Here is a 15,195-nt window from a genome sequence, read left to right on the forward strand (position 1 = left end):
TGAGGTGACACTGCTTGCTTGACATTGCCCCTCTCATTCCTGTTAAATGTATAGGCCTCACCTGACTGTCCCTATGCTGAAATCAACACACAGGCTTAGCAAACTTAAGTAAAGTTTAAGTAAGGACTGTGCTGCTGGCACTTTCCACAGTACCACACCCTCTTACCTCTTCTTCCCATTCAGGTCATTCTTAGCTCTTCTGATTACATCTTCTTTTTTTCCCCCTTTTTCTTACTTGGTATCTGCTCCATCTAATCTTCTCATCCACTTTGAATGGGACCAACCAGTTCTGCTTCCAGACATAGGCTGACCCACAGATCATCGATTATGTCAGTCAAAGACAGTTTATTTGGGGTTTTTTTAGGACAGGAGAGTTAAACCTAACAGGGACAGGTGCACTGAGGTATAAATGTGCTTTCTGCAGGTGCACCATAGCCTTCCTCCCACAGGGAATGCAGAGGATTGGAGCAGTGCAATGGAAACGAGTGCTGGTGTTTTTTACACGCGCACATCAAGCATGCATGGCTTTTGTACACACCCTAAACCAAGATGAGCACATGTGGTGCCTCTCCCTCTCTGCCACAGTCACTCAGTGGTGGGCAGCAATTGAATGCATCTTCTTTCAGCCTGCAGACAACGGTAACCATCTAAAGGCAGCTTGAAAGGAGGACAGATTTGCTCAAACTTCCGCCACTCCTACCTTCTACCCAAATTAATGTTGGAGTAGATAAGGTTGGAGAGCACTTCCCTTCCCTTTTTTAAACCTTTCCTTAATTTAAATGGTCTGACTCATCAGCAACACAAAGATGACAAAATGTCTATTCTCCTACTCTCCCTCCCTGCTCCGCCCCCCCCCCCCCCAAATATTTTGGCATGATTTTGCTATCAAATTAGGGTACTCAATCCATGCCAGTTGGAAAAAAATAATATATGGGCTCCCAGCACACTCATTGTATATGATTAGGATTTGGGGAGGGTGCGGAGCATAACATCATCATGGGCAGAAAGTGAAAACAGCCAAAGGAAACGCCTACACTCTTCCTTTACAAAAGCTGCTTGTTGTGTCTGTCTGAACAATTGTTAAAAAACCTGGAGGGGAATTAGAAGGAGAAAGATAACCGACTTTATTAAGAGCAAAAGATTGATTGAGCAATTGATTGCACTTAATTGCAATGGTGTGAGCAAGGGAGATGATTTCAGGGTTGGTTTTTTGCTTTTTTTTCCTTTCCTTGTCTTGTAGACAGTCCTGCCACAAAACTCTACAAGCAGGAGACTGAGTTACCAAGCTGAGAGCTCAGGTCTGCTCCTTCTCCCAGGGCATTGCTTGCCTGGAAGCAGCTGTCTGGAAGAGCTACCCCTTCCACAGCACTGCCAACTGCAATAGTTGAGGCCTCAGAAAAAAAGGAGGAACTTGAGAGTCACAAGGTTAAACTACAGAGGTTGGTTTGTTCATGTGTTTCTTCCCAGAACATTTTTTTTTTTTTTTTTTTTTGCTTCTGAGGTATGCTCACACTCACAGGATGCTTTCCTCTCAAACAATAAGGTCTAGAAACTTTTTTTTTAACAGAATGGAAAGATTCTCTTCTCATCAGTCCATTTCAGGAGTGGGGTTCTTAGAAAAAAAAATGTTATCCAATTCATAATAATAAAAATGGGAAGAATTATGTTACTGAAACCTCACTAACCAAAGGGACAGAGACAACATTTGTATGGGGAATGTTTTCATGAAGTAGAGACTTCATTTTCTGGAGCTATGCACATATTAATGAAGCTGCAGCACAAGAGAGAACTAGCTCAGGGTTTCACAATCTTTTCCCCCAAAACAGTCCTCAAGGGGAAAGTTATTATGTGCATGAACAGTTAAAATAAAAGCAAACCCTGAGCTAACCCCTTTGAATGAACCAATTCCTGTTAATGTATTGTTATTACCTTACTATATATCACCTTCATTTTCCTCTTAAGCAGCAGGAAGGACAGACATTCATACTGCACAGATAAGAGTGTGATTTCCAGTGAAAACAAAGGTTTCAGCGGTTAGGTTTGTATTTGTTTTGTTTAAAATCAAATTACAAGGGACATGGGCCCCAAACTTATCTAAACAGGGCAGTCAGTACGCAGACTCACAGGGTCAGTGGAGTTGGAAGGGAGCAGATCAACAGGGAAGGGACCTTGTTTTGTGATCACCCCACGTTAATAAATACAAAGCCCTCTTGCCTGTGAGGGCAGGGAGCAGAACTGGATGGTCAGGATGCCCTGTGTGAGGCTCTGCCTGCCCTCCCAGGTGCTGGCAGCTGGTACCCTGCAGAGCTGCATGCTCTGAGGATGCATGTCACATCCACTAAGCTCATTTGCCTACTCTAAGCAACAACAGAGGCATTACCCAAGGACTTGTGGATGAGCAATCTTAGTAAGAAAGCAAAACAAGAGAGGAGCACCATTGCAAGAGCAAATGGCCAATGCTACAGATTGAGGCAATACAAATAGACAGATGGCCATGGAAGTGTAAGGACTGAACAACTGTCTTGTGACCTTCCTACTCACAAAAAAAAAACTGAAAAAAAACAAATTAAAATAAAACAAAAAAAAATCTGAAAGCAAAAATATTAAAAGCAGGACAAATTTCTCCACTACCGTTTTTCATTTTCCACTGTGAGCCAAGAGCTACATGGATACAGCAAGAAGACTAAGGAAACAAATAATGCCTTTTACAGTGGCTTTTTCATACCAAATTGACCAAGGGATAAACCAAAATGAGGACGAACCATCATGGGCTTGTCTCTCTCGGTCAGATACCCACCTCCTGTGCCAGCTGCCACCATTGCCAGCCACCTATAGGCCTCCTGCAAGTCCCAGTCACCTTCCCTCCACAGTCATCTTCTTTTCTGCCAGGAGTTCCATTTTCCCAGGTTTGATGGCTGAGCAGCTCATCCAAGCACTCCCTCATCCATTTCAGTGAGAACACGCCAGGTCAGCAAACGTGGTTTACTATATAGGTCTTTCCTAACCAAGTTCATTGGGCCTAAGGTGGGTTGGGAAACCAGAAGGTGAGTGATTCCACCAACAGACCTGAGAAGTCACTGACCTGTGGCAGAGGGATAGCCACCATTCAGAGGAAAAAATCAACCCTGACAGCCAAGGGATTTCATGTCATTGGGCCTTTACTGCCCCATTTGCTCTGTGCCCACCCTGCACAGGACCACTGGAGCACTCATGCACCCAATTCTCCTCTTCTTGCAGACAGTCACATCACTCTGCAGCTACAATTACCTGTACCTAGTGCTCGTTAAGTGCTTTGAAGATTAAAAGCACAGATACAAGTGTTAAATATTGTAATTATTCATACTACGTAACATTGCTGCACTGAAAGCAGGGAGGGGTTGTTTTTTTGTGTTTGTATGTGGGAATACCATGACAGCTGCTCCTTTCTGTATGTGAATTGCTGCCAAGGACCTTGATAAGGGATTGTGCTTGAAGGAAAAGAACTGAGTCTGGGAGTTTTCTTGGAGTGCTGCATACCACAGTGAAATTAAACTGCGCTCTTACCAGGCTTCCACAGTCAGAGCCTATTTCTGCATGTGCTGATTACCCTGAGCTGCCTCTGGCTCCAGGAGGAGCAGAGGTGACTCTGCAGCACAGCAGGGCTTGGTCCTACAAGCAGCGTGCAGAGGCAAACACACTCAGGTCAGACAAGAGCTTGGGAGCAGCCCTGCAAGCACCAAATACTGAAGTCCGTGTTTCTGTTTGTATTCAGGTCACACTCGGGGCTTTAGGGAAGAGCTCTCCCTGAAAGAGTCCAGGGCAGAGAGGAGTTTAGTCTCTTCTTTCTGTTAAGGACACCTCCTGACCTTCCAGCACAGCAGAAAAGGCTTGAGCCTGACCATGGTTTTCCCACACACTGAGCTCTTCTCCTGGCACTGACTCACCCAGCCCCAATGCCCGGGGGGAGCAGCCAGGCTGAAAGCCCCTGGCTTTGCTCTGCTCTTCTTTATTGTCAGAAACAGGTGGGAGGAAGAGGTTGTGAGACCAGCACGTAGTTCATTACTACCTTGCTACTGCTCCAGATTATGTCAGGAGCTGGGCTGACACCTACCTGGCTCTCTGTAGCCAAATACAAATAAGACTGGTCTGAATTTGGGTCATGTCTGAGGATAAAGCCATGAGTGACCTCTTCAGTCTGTGGCACGGTGTTAGTTGTATTTCTGTGCACTCCTGGTCTCTGTGACACAGCACATACAGCCAAAGGCTGTAGCATTTAATCAGGCAGTGCTTCTCTAAGTGCACTGGGAAGTCATCTGAGCTAAGATCGAAAAGAAATCCTATGAACTGCTGTTTATATGCCTCATACCTTTCCTTCCCTGTTCTGCAACAGCCCTGACCAGATCTGAGCCTCTCTGCATGAGGAGGCAAGTAGATCCCATGGCCTAAGATGAAATGATGCTGTGACCCATCTCCTTCTCACTGTCAGGCAGCTTTTGGGAAGAGATGGGAACTCTGAAACTCTAGGGATCAGCCTTCCCTCCCCCTCCTGCACTCTCACACAAACATACACAATTCTGAAGATGTAAAGCCACAGAAAGGGTGGACTGCTCCAATTGGAAGAGAAAATATCAAAGTAAAGTAAGCACCTGAGAACTTACCCTCTCAAAGAGGATAAACATAAGTACAGGCAGCTGCTGATGGTATGAGCAGTCATCAAGCCAGTAAGACCCAGCTTAAAAGGTGTTCAAGAACCTGCAACTTCCTCCAACTCCCATAGGGCTTGAAGGTGCTCTGGGAAATCCAGTCACATTTCAGTCCCACAAAAAGCCCATGTTTTAATCTGAAACCTACTGACAGCAACAGCACTGGATTTGGAATTAAAGATTTGGGATTGTACCTTCAGAATTTTGCACAGAAAGTATATTTATCTGTGTTTTAAAAGGGGCGAGGAGGACAAAAAAAGTATTAAAATATATATTCACTTTAGAACACTTTTAAGCTCATAGGGCAGTTGGGAGAAAGCAGGAAGGTAGCAGAGGATGAAGGACTAGCAAAAAAGAAGCCTGGGTGTGTCACAGGGGAAGGGAAAGGTTGTAGGAGGAAGCGTGGGAGGCTATGCAGACAAGCTTACTAAATTGCAAGGCAAAACGTGGATTTTGTCCCCAAGCAAAACACCTCGGTAGTGCTGTCAGGTCAAGCTAATAAAGAGAGCTCTTCAGAGACTCCGACGTCTGTCTGTATTTCCTCTCTCACCAAGAGGAAAAATAATTAATAAGCACCTTCTGTCTGGCAATCAGCAACTATTTACATCAGCCTATGTGAAGATGGCAGCCTTCCTGATCACAAAGCACACCTTCTCAGGAGCAGTGCAGCTCCTGCTCCGTCAGCCCTGTGCCGAGCTGCTGTCTGCAGCACCACCCCTGGCTCAGAAGAAGCCCCTTTCGGAAGGGGCTGAAGGTGGGCAGCACCTCCTGCACAGGCTATAAAGAGAAACTCGCTTTGGAGGTTTCTAAAGCTTCAGGTGGTTTTCTGCAGGCATGAAAGCCAAGCTCCAGCACTGGCAGAGTCTTTACAACAGAGTTTTTGCTGTAAAGTGTAAGCGTTACTGGCAAAATGCAAAATTCACAGTGAATTCAGTAAGTAATAGCACAGCTTCCTTTGTTTACTATGCAGAGGACACAAGAAAATTAAGCTAATCTGGTGCTTGTCCAAGCCACTGCTAAAAACATTTTTGACAAAAGCTGACCTCTTTGCTCCTGAATAAATATTAGCCATTTGTTTGCGCCTTGTGCAGCCAGTTTGGTAGACAGGCAAGAAAAAACGAGCAAAGAACTTATTCAGTCATTTTTTTTCCCCTGCACCAATTGTCAAATAAATTATTCACAAATACAAGCTTCCATCATTCATCCAGCACTAGACTAAACACTTTCTACTAAACTTAGTTTTCAGCATCATGTTTCAGTTTATAGTTACGTTTTTCCCTGGGCAAAGCGAGCCAGTCATTAGACGACTCTCATAGGTTTCCACTAAACATGCTTGATTAAGTCTTTTAAGAAGGAGTAGGTGGAGGAAATTGTGCTTTAAAGTCAATGGGAACATTTCCATTCACTTCAATGGGAAATGCGCTGGAAGAGATAACATTATTTTGAAGAGTTAACGAGCATATTTAAGTCTGTACAAAGAAAAGCCTATGCACTGTTGCACACTGCACTTTGTGAGGGACAGCTTTCAGAGTAAGAAACCAATCTCAATGCTGGAACTGCCTAAACCAGCAGTTTTCCCTAACACCACCTCATGGTCTTTCCTGGCACAGAATGCACACACACGAAATCCAGCAGCATCATCCAAGCTCTAGTCTTGCTCACCCTTCAGTGGCTGAATTTCTGTGACTGCATGCAGCGTGGTGGTGCTGAGCTGGTACAGGTGCTCACCTTTAATTTCTACAAGCCAGAGCCACAACTGATGCAATTCAGTTTAATGGCTTGAGGATCTGGCCTCATTTGAAAGGGAAAGAAGAATATGAAAAAATAAAATAAAATCATTTTAAGCATTAATTTCAAACAGTAATTCAAATATGAATTTCTGGGCTGATTTACTTCAATGCCACACAGCCATGCAAGGTCAGGATGACACACAAGCAAGAGACCTCTGACACAAAATAACTACACGAACGAAGCTACTGCATTTGGAATTTCTACAGGTAGGCAAATTGAAAAACAGGCACACATCAAGAGCACACCTTTGCTGCAGGTCAGCAAGAAAACTCTGTGTCATTAATTTCTTCAAAGACATTTAGATGGAAGCTGCCATTCCCCTAGATTTAGGAGAAAGAGGGACATGATGTACTATTCAGTCTATGCAAATCCATGATGAACACTACTGAGTGCAACACCCGTGCTCCCCTCTGCAGAAAGCAATCATTTTAATCGAGTGGCTATCATGAGCTCTTTTCTTCCAAAAGAAATGGTCTATTTTATCACCAGTCCAATCAGTTCCAGATGAACCCTTGAAGAGTATCCCCCCAAAAAATTATACTTATTCATTATTAGCACATCAGCTCAAGATCCCAGGCACAGTCGGTGTACAAATGTAGAACACAAGGCGGTCCCTGCCCTGCTGAGATTACAATCTCAAAATTCATAGGTGAAAACAAAACAAAACAAAACAAAAAATAAACCAAAACCAAAATAGACAAACAGGCTCAGCAAATGTTGAAAGCTAGAGGTGTGGTGGAGGGCTCACATTCCTTCCCTTATTGTGTAGATGCAAGACATGCCCAACCTCTGGAGGGAAACAGGTGCATGGGAGAGACATGAAACCATTCCCATGGCACAGGCTGGCCATCCCTATCACTGCAACCTTCTTTTGCAGAGCTCTCTCCTATCCAGAACTGTTGTTGTTCCAGTTGAAGGTGTGCCCATGGTGAATATTAAGCAAAACATATCTAGATGTAAGACTCATAACCTTCTGTCCTTCACTCAGCACACTTGGCAGGTTCAGCTCAGAGCTTTCTAAAGGGCCAGTGTTTGGAAGTCTTGCTGTCTGCATTTTTTTTTCCAGAACCTGTGCTTTAGACCTTCAAGCTCAAGGCCTAAGCAACAAGGAGAGAGGCAACAGTATAAAAAGCTATGTGACTCCTGCCAAAATGTGTCACTTCAAGTCACTCCATCCAAAAAACTGCGAGGATCTGGCCAGAGTTGAGACCTGTAAAACACAGAGATACGTGGTGCAGAGCTGATAAGAACCTTCCCTTCAAATTTGTCCCACAGCCCAAGACATTATCTGTTGAATCAGACCCTGCGGGTACTCAGACGCCACTCTGCCTACTTTTTGGATCCCACTGGGATCCAGGCTGAGAGCAGGTGCCAAGGTGCTCTGACTCAGGCGGTTGCAGGCATGCCCAGCAGCAGAGCTACCTGTGCTCGTTCGGAGAACACGCACCAAGCAGATGGAGGCACCTACCGAGGCTGCACAGCTTCAGGGTTGGGTGGCTGCTCAGCACGGGGCCAAGGGGCATTGGGGCTACATGGCCTGAGCTCCACTTATGCCCTGTTGCAAGTGACAAAGCTCCCCTCTGAAGCTGGCCTTCATAAAAAGCCATCCAGGTTTCCTCCACGCTGTTCTCTCCACTTAATTTAAGCGTGCCTAATCAGGAGATCTACTTAATTGGAATATCTCTGCTAAAGATCAGGGGTGCTTACTAACAATGACTGCATCTTGATCGGGATGGTAATATCACTTAATTGGGATGCCTTCAGGTATCTTAGTGGTTTGGGTTTTTTATGTCTCAAGCTCAAGCTAGTTTTGTCTGTCTGCTCCTCATAAAACAGCTTTCAGTTCCTCCTTAGTAATGATACAGGCAAACGATGATGTAAGTTACTTTAACATTTTTTGCTTCTGGCTGTTAGTTGGTGTGGGAGGGGCAAATTACCTGTTTCTGTGGGTGTTCTTGCCACAGGGACGGTTGGGTAGTTGCAGGCTCCATCCCATGCAAACACTTCTGCCTCCGACAGCCTCCCTGTCACACAGCACCTCTCCAAAAGGCTCTGGTGAATAGAGAAATGCTGGTTTTGGCTACCTGGGAAGCTCATCTAAACTGCAGGAGAGATACCAGCCAGTGTCCTATACTGAGTGCTCCCTTTGTAACTGACTGTTTCAGTGTTTGCAGTGTCTACAACTCTTTAAGAGCAAAAGTGTGCACTAAAGGAAAGCTGTGAATCTGCCTGTGAACCAACAAACCACACTTATAACCCACTGTTATACATGTGCAATTATTTTCAAATGTAAGCCTTGGCTAAGAATCTCTGCCTCTATTTTGGGGGTTATCAAGTTAAACAGAAAACTTTTTTTTTTTTTTTTAATGAACTATCAAGGGTCCTTTTCTTCATGCCACACTATCTTAAAATACGTGTACTTGTATTTATCAAGTGTAATACCTCTGATCATCTGATCATCTGCCACTATATGTAGTTTGGCAATCTCCTCTGCTTTGCAAAATGGGGGAACTGACCTTGCCTGGCTTGGCTGATGCCATCCTCATGTGCAAACTTCAGCCATGTTGCCGTCACAGCTGGCCAGCCGGTCTCACTGGGGCAGGAACTGGGGCGTGAGCTGATCAGGTGAGGTGGTGACATGCCAGTGCCACGCACCCAACACGCAGAGGGCTAATGAAGGGGGCTAATGCCACCTGGATAAAAAAGAAAGTCTGGAAGCTTTCCTTTTGTTTGGTCAAAGAAGGGACATTTTTTGGGGAGACATTGAAATACATACTGCTGAAGCTCTTTTCTTCTTCAGTACAACTTTTCTGTTCAAATCACGCCTACCAGTCTGTTTACAGGTTGGCAGAGATGCACCGCGTGTGGCCTTACGGAGGCAGAGAGGGAGGGAAAGAATCAGAAACTGCTGTTGTAACACACAGGAACTGAATGGTGACTTCTTTTACCTTTAAATGGTATGCTGCCTCATTTTGAGGGCAGAGATCTACTAGAAAATGGGGCTTGCCAGGGGCCACAACCCACAGAACTCCCACAGCTGTGAGTTTCAAGTGCATTTAAAACACCATCTCTTTTGTACATTCTCTGTGATCTGTGGAAAACAATAGTTACATCTTGAGAGCTCTACTTTTTAAACTATTCTTTCACCTCTTTTTATTGTACTTTGCTTTTTGCAGAGCAAGACATTGTCTTCTGTATGTAAACAAGCACGGGTTACTTCCAGCAGTGCACAAATAACTGCAAAGAGAGCATTTGTGGCTTCCTAAAAGTGCATATTCAGATATCTAGGTTTCATTACTTTTATTACCATAGCTCCTAGGAGCCTTAGAGGAGGCTAGTTCTTTGGTGTGATTGTACTTAATAACCATAAATGCCTTGTAAAACCCTTGAAATGCCTCGAAAACCATGGGTACATGTAGCTGTGCTTGTGTGTTTATGTGTAAATTTACACATCTCTGTGGCCGCTCTGTGAAGGCATCTGCCTCTGGGTTTACCAGACAATTTTACGAAGCTGTTCCTTGGAGGTTGAACGCATCACTAATTGGACAGCAAGGGAGAGGTTAGAAAACAGAAGTACCTTTCCTGGAAACCAGCGCTTTTCCCTTCGCAAGTTTTGCTGGCAAGCCTGGCAACCAATAAAGACATTCCTTGGCAGAGGGAGGAATAAAATGGCCTGGGCACAGCTGGCATGGCTCTAGCGCGAACCTCCGACAGCGAAACTCGCGACACCGCAGCCGGGAAGGCTCCGTGGGGCGCTGAATCCCGCGGGCGCCGGGACGCGGGAGCGCGCCCGAGCCGGGGGCGCGCAGGGCGCGGGCAGGTGCCCGGCGGGGCCCGCGGCCGGCAGGGGGAGCCCGCGGCCCGCGCAGCGCTGCCCGCCGCGCAGGTGGCGCCGGGGCCGAACGGGGCCGAGCGGGGCCGTGCAGAGCCGAGCGGGGCCGAGCGGGGCCGTGCAGAGCCGAGCGGGGCCAAGCGGGGCCGAGCGGGGCCGAGAGGAGCCGAGCGGAGCCGTGCGGATCCGAGCGCGGCAGCCCGGCCGCTGCTCACGGGGGGAAGCGGCTTCGCGGCTTCCCGCACTCGCTAGCCCGCTGTCCCCCGCGCAGGCATCGCGGCTTGAGGGCGGGCGTGCCCCGCTTAGCCCTTGGCGGAGGGCGGCAGGCTTTGGGCTGGCCCCCGCAGCGGGGCAGCGCCCGGTCGCGGCTCTCAGCAGGGCTGAGCGCCCTCACCGCCGCCCCCCATCCGCGCCCCCGCTAACTCCGCCGCGCACCCTCCCGAGAAAGCTCCCAGCCCTCAAAAACGAGTATGGGAAAGGCAGGCAATTATGTATCCAGGGGCTGATCTCTATCTGCTACCTAATGACTTGCCAAGTACTTATCACTTCCCAGACTAGGAACTGTCGCTTCATTCTAATGTAAATAAACCCTTACACAAATAAGTCTCTCTCTCCTCTCGTCTGCTAGAGCAATAGGTGGAGATGGAGCAGGACGGGGCTGCTAAGGTTCATACTCCCAGCTTCGTTGCTCCCTGTGTGTTTTCATTTATGTGAATCCAGAGAATCCAATGGACTGAGCCCCCCTCCGCCCTCGCTGCCCCTCCCAGAGAAAGGAAGGAAATAAGGGAGGAAAAGGAACACAAAAGGGACAGGGGACCTTGGAAAGTAAAAGAAAAAAAAAAGTTTCATGTCTGGCTATCCTCTTGTCAGTTTAGGAGTGAATTTTTAACACCCTGAGCCGCTCAGATGATCCTGTTTTACCTTTGGATGCCAAAGCTAGAGAACTTACCAAATAATTAAATGTTTCTTGGGCACTTGCGGGTTTTTCTCTGTGTGTGCATGTGTGTGTGTGTGTGAGTGCTTTACAGAATGTATTTTACAGCAGAAACAACACAAGTAGTTTCCCACAGCCTGGTTTTTGTCCTTGTTCTTAGTGCTGCGACATCTCTGTGAACCTGTGTCACAGAGACGAATTTTATGTACAACCGCGATAATTATCGTGGGAAGATTAAATGCTCCGACCTCTTGATGGTCTCGGTTCTTTGTAAACCGAACGCAAAATTCCCTTTTAGATACCTAACGTGATACCTACCTTTTAGATACCTTTCACCTAACGTGAAATTAAGGTGTTTCTCTCGTGAATGGCACGAAGCCGATGTCTGCTGCCTCATTTACTGCAAAGGATAATTTATTTCTCAGCCAAGAACGAGAGGCTAAAGATGCCACAGGGAATGGAGTGCTCATTTTCGTATTAAGTTATGTTATTTATGTCTCAAGATAAAAGACGCCCTGGATTGGAAAACTACCTCGGCATATTTATGGAATTGTTAACCCACGTTAATAAAATAACAATCACGCCTGTTTGCTTAACTGAGTGCCACGCAAAACAGACCTTGCATTTAGAACTCGGCTTAATTGCACAGGCTTGAGATGGCAGTGGTGCTGGTGCAAGAACGAGAGGGAGGGAGGGAGGGAAGAAGGGATTGCTGTCACCCATGTCCAGCGGCTGCAAACAGAGAGGAGACTTTCGGCACAACAGATTTTTCTACTGGTGAAGCACAGATTTGATGCCATCAACTTCCCTCCCTGCCCCTCGAAAGGATGTCAGCGGTTTTCTCCTGCGGTGTCGCCTGCTGTTTAAAGAACATGGAAAGCTGCATCCTGAGATGCGAAGACCCGGGCAGGGTGGCTGGTTTTTGGAGTTACAGGGACACTGCTATGATGTTGAAGCCAAAAGCAAGGGAGAGAAGCGAAGCTCTGACTACGTTTAACATAAACAGCCCGGGGCTGGAAACCAGTTCACCTCCAGGTCTTTGAGAGGAGAGGAGAGGAGAGGAGAGGACAACGCACAGCGAATTGTTTGGGTCCACCTGGGCTTTGCCCAGGTCAAATACCAGTCCCGCCGCCTACCGCTCCGATGTCATCTTTCTTTCTGACATCTTCCTAAATAAGGTTGAAAATGACCACACACACGAATCCTCGGAGGGTTTCAAGACAAACGCGGCTCCCCGGCCTGGCTCTGCCCATCGGGGCTCCCGCCCCGCCGCCGGCGTCCCTCGCCCGGCCTGGGGAGGCGGCGGCAGTGCCGTGCTTTCCCGGGGGCCTGCAGGACAGGGGCCCACGGAGGCCGAGGCTGCCGCTGCCGCCGTCCTGCTCCGCTCCTGGGCAGGGCCGGGCGGGACACCTCCGGGCGGCTGCTCCGCACCGAGGCCGGGCTGGCTGAGGGGCAGAGGCAGCCCTGCCGTGCGACCGGGTGGGTGAAGACCCAGCGCCAAGGACTCTTTCTGGGTGGCATCCAAAGATAGCAGGGGGAAAACTGATCTTCCTGCCTCCCTAAACACGTCGCTTTCCCTCAACACGCACACACACACAAGCCCCAGATTCCACTATGAACCTTCACAATGGTGACTTTTGTGCCTCCAGCAGAGAAACCAAAGTCCTGCTGGGTTGAGGTCTGTAACTTAACACACGTTGGTTGCGTCAGTTCGCAATTATAGCATCAGAGTTGCTGTTGCAAAATATATTAGATGCAAAATGCTTCGGATTAATGCCCCCCCCTTCCCCTCCTTCTCTGTACTGAAACTTCTCGGTGTTACTCCAACCTTTGCCTGTGAAACAGCTTCGCTACGGCCAACATTGTCCAGATAAAATGAAAAAGCCACTGAAGGCTCCGGGTCTCGGAGCGGCACGTTACGGGTGCTCGAGGGAGCGAGCGGGAAGCCCACGGAAATTGTTTTTAACGGCAGGTAATATCGTGGGAAAACCGGATGACCCGGGCTGCATGGAAACGTGCTAAAATGCCCTTTTTCTTTCTCTTTTTCCATTTTTCCCCCCTCCTCAGCAAAACAAGAAAGAGGTTTTGAAAATATAAAGTGTTGGAATTGACATCTAGTCCAGTGCTTGCACATTTATTAATTCTGCCGTGGTGGGAGGAAAGGGAAAAAAGTGTAATTAGGCAGGAGCAGGTGAAAGATTCCAGACGATGAAATACAACAGGCTAAACGGGATAATGTATTCACCATTAAAGAACTGACATTTACTACCAAAAGGAGACCCGTTACGTTTGAATACGAAAAGGAGCAGATATTAAGCTACATAAATTACCTTCTTCACATGACTTGAATCTCATTCCAAATACTTTTTTTTTTAATAACCAACAGATCGGTGTTTGAGAGGAAAAGCCATTCCTACTGAAATATCACCAAGCACACGATGCGCCTTTAGCACGCTCCGGAGGCATGATCCCCAAAGCAATCGATCACAGTAAAAAGTGTGGAAAGGGGGTTTCGAATCAGTGAAGCCAAAAGGGTCTTTTAACGTATTTTTAGTGTCACAGGATCAGGATGGGTAATTCATCTCACAAGCGCACCACACACGTCTTTCCCGCACAAATTCCACCTTTTAAAATTATTTCAGCATAATCCTTTTAGCTGATCTGTTATTAACGCTAATGAAGTTTCAGAGGTATGGGGCTACAAAGCGAATGAAGAGTACTGGGTTGTATTTCGAATATCTGAAGTGTTGGTAAAATGGACTACTGTGAAACAATGTATACTAATTTCACCCGTGTTTAAAGTACGAAAAGAAAATCTTCATTCATCAAATGTAAGAGACAATTGAAATTAAAATTTAAAAAATAAATAACCAAGCCTCCAGTCTCGGTTCCCTTTGAGTTCCCGTTAAAGTCTTATTCTGATTAGAGCCCAAATGTTATTTCAGATAGTTAGACAAAGGCAAATCAAGACTTCACAGCAGAACCGGCCAAGCAGTTAAGGGATTTTGTTCTTCTTTTCCTCCCCCCCTCCCCTTTTTTTTTCTTTTGACACACCTGACATACCAGGGAATCCACTCTGAAACAGACTAGCAACAAAATTGTGTCCTCTCCGTCTCAAATGGGTAAAGAGATAAAGCAAGGATCCCCTCTCCGTCTCACAGCCCACATCACGCAAAGATTACCTGAAGGGGCGAGCTACAGACCCCGTTCAGAGAAACGCGCCCTTGTTTACAAACAGCAGTGGCAGCGGGCGCTTCTTTTGCAGACAGAGGGAGGAAAGCCCTCGGTGGCTGATTAATAAAAAGGAGCTTTGCAGGACTCGTCAAACCCTTGTCAACCGGAGGAATGCAATCTCTTCAGAAGCGTTTGGTCGGGCAGGCAGCTGGCTGCAGGCAGGGTGGTGCGGGGGCACCCCACCACACACACAAGCACACGCACACAGAGACAGACACACAGACACACACATGGACACACATACATGCACTTTTCTCGCCGTGCCCCCGCGGGCGTGGGGAGTGGGAGGCAGCTGGGGTGAGCTTCTGGCCGGGGCCGACAGGGTGCAAGCCGGCACAGCGACACGGAGCCGGCACACCAGCACGGAGCCGGCCCGCCGACACGAGCGGCAGCCTGGAGGGAATGGGAGGAGAGAGCCCGACCGGAACGTGTGTAGAAAATAGACCGATGAGTTTACACACGCACAACAACGGCAACAACAACAAAGAATAATAATAATAATAAATAACAAGAGAAGTAACATTCGTGGAGAAAACACGCGTGGCAGAGCGCGAGGAGCGCGCGTGGGTGGAAGGAGCTCCGGGGAAAGCTCCATGCACACACAAACATGTGTACACACACAAATACATATATATACATATCTATTGGTAAGGACACGCACATGGTGCGTGTGCCCGCGGTGCGTGTGTAAGGACGCGGGTGTGCGGGCGAGCGAGCGAGGT

This window comes from Zonotrichia leucophrys, chromosome 2 (genome assembly GCF_028769735.1).
Source record: "Zonotrichia leucophrys gambelii isolate GWCS_2022_RI chromosome 2, RI_Zleu_2.0, whole genome shotgun sequence".
NCBI classification, from domain to species: Eukaryota; Metazoa; Chordata; class Aves; order Passeriformes; family Passerellidae; genus Zonotrichia; species Zonotrichia leucophrys.